Source organism: Elephantulus edwardii, unplaced genomic scaffold, assembly GCF_000299155.1.
Source record: "Elephantulus edwardii isolate Elephantulus edwardi_28Jun2011 unplaced genomic scaffold, EleEdw1.0 scaffold00290, whole genome shotgun sequence".
NCBI classification, from domain to species: Eukaryota; Metazoa; Chordata; class Mammalia; order Macroscelidea; family Macroscelididae; genus Elephantulus; species Elephantulus edwardii.
In genome coordinates, this window is record NW_006400040.1 from 2,746,939 (window position 1) to 2,749,515 (window position 2,577).

Consider the following 2,577-nt stretch of genomic DNA (forward strand, 5'->3'; position numbering starts at 1 on the left):
ATTGTCTATCTGTGCTTCATTGACTATGCAAAGGCTTTTGACTGTGTGGATCACAACAAGCTGTGGCTGACTCTGAGAAGAATGGGATTCCCAGAATATTTGATTGTGCTAATGCGAAACCTATACTTGGACCAAGAGGCAGTCATCAGAACAGAGCAGGGAGACACTGGATTGTTCAAAATCAAGAAAGGGGTCCATCAGGGATGTATTTTGTCTCCATACCTTTTCAGTCAGTGTGCAGAACAGATAATCCGAGACTCTGGGCTGTATGAGGAGGAACGTGGCAACAGGATTGGTGAAAGAATCATCAACAACCTGTGTTATGCAGATGACATAACCCTGCTTGCTGAAAGTGAGGAGGACCTGAAGCACTTGCTGCAGAAAGTCAAGGACTGCAGTCTTCAGTATGGATGAAGCTCAACATCAAGAAAACAAAGATTCTCACCAGTGGGCTAATTGGCAGCATCAGTATGTATGGTGAAGTGATTGAGATAGTTAACAGTTTTAGTTTACTTGGTTCTACAGTCAACACTCTTGGTAAGAGCAGACAGGAAAATCAAGAGACGAATTGTATTGGGAAAGTCAGCTGTGAGGGACCTCTCAAGAGTACTCAAGTGCAATGACTTCAGGCTGGAGACTAAGGTGCACCTGATCCAGGCTATAGTCTTTACAATTACATTCTATGCATCAGAAAGTTGGACAATGAATAGGGATGATAGAAAGTGAATTGATGCCTTTGAGCTGTGGTGCTGGAGAAGGTTATTGAATAAACCATGGACTGCTAGAAAAACAAACAGGTCTGACCTGGAGAGTGTGAAACCAGAATGCTCCTTGGAGTCGTGAAGCTCCATCTGATGTACTTTGGGCATGTTTTAAGGAGGGACTGGTCCTTGGAGAGGGACATCATGTTTGGGAGAGTGGAGGGACAGCACAGGAGAGGAAGTCCCTTGATGAGATGGATCAATTCTGTGAGTGGAGTGGTGGGAATGAGTGCATTTGAGATGGTGAGGTTGGCACAGGATAGAACGGCATTTAGGGCTCTTGCGTATATAAGGTCGCTGTGAGTCGCAAGTGACTCGATGGCACATAACAACACAAGACTGATGGTTCGATCTCACCCAGGAGCATCTGATTGCCTGGTTCTGACAGGACACAACTTTGAAAAGTATGTGGAATGGTTTGACCCTGCATATATAGGATTGCCACAAGTTGGGATAGATTGCAATTTGTTATTGTTAGGTGCCATCAAGTTTATTAAGACTCACAGCAATCTTAATAAACAACTGACCTGAAGCCTGCACTATCCTGGGCCATCCCCATCATCTCTGACACACTAGTGCCCATTGCTAAATTAACTTATTGTAGAAATTCCTTTCCTTTGCTAACTCTCCAATTTCCTAAGCATCATGTCCCTTCACAAGGAACAGCTTCACATGTACAAAGTATGAAAGTTGAAGATTCTTTAACTTTGCCTCCAACGAGCACTCTGGCTGCAATTTTCCCAAAGACATAGCTGTTCTTTTGGAAGTCCATAGGATATTTGGTTCTCTTCTCTAACATCATAACTCAAAGGCATCGATTCTTTTTAAATTTTGTTTTTCTTTCATTTTTCTACTAGTTTATTTACAAAATTCAAATACAAATTTAAACAAATTATTTCCTTTTCCCTCACCCCACCACTTATCAAAGTGTACAACCCAGTGATTAATTCCCCCTTCCCCCTGCACATCCACATCCTTCTGCTTCCAGCCTCTCCCACCCCTCCTGGATCCTTATACTCATTCTACAATAATTATTTTATACAATATTTATCCTTATGGGACTGAATTAGTTCACTCAGCATAATGCTCTCCAGTCCCTTCCAAGTTAGGTAATAATTTATATAGTCATTGCTCCTGCGTGCAGCATAGTATTTTGTGTGAATATACTATAATTTCTCAATCCATTCATTTGTGACTGGACATTTGGGCTGTTTCCATGTTCTTGCAATGGTGAATAATGTTGCTATGAACATAGGTGTACAAATCTCTATTTGTGCCTTAGTTCTCATATTCTCAAGATATATTCCAAGTAGTGGAATAGCTGTGCCATATGGAATTTCCATGTCCAGAAGTTTTTTGTTGTTTTTTTTTTTAGAACCCATGCTTATAATTCTATTTTCTTTCCCCCACTTGCCCAATTTGACAACCACTACTGGGGGTGGTGGTGGTGGCGGGAATTACAAAACAAAACAAAGAACCCTCATATGTGTCACATAGACCAGCACTCCAGATGGGGCACGGGCACGGAGCTTTGTTATTTTATAGCTTTGGGTGTAGTTTCCCCCTGTTTTAATAACTTTTCTGTTGTTGAACTGAACATATAACAATTCAATCATTTGTACAATTCACTGGCACTGACCAAGTTATGTAATTATCCTTCAATTTCCTACTTACTTCTCATTTAAAAAACTTGCTAAATTTCCTTTTTAAGCATCCTCTAAATTTCCTCTCTAATCTTTTCAAATTACCATTGCTAGTTTGATCTCTTGTAGGTAATTTTTAAAATTTTTATCTTATTTTTTATTATTATTATTAA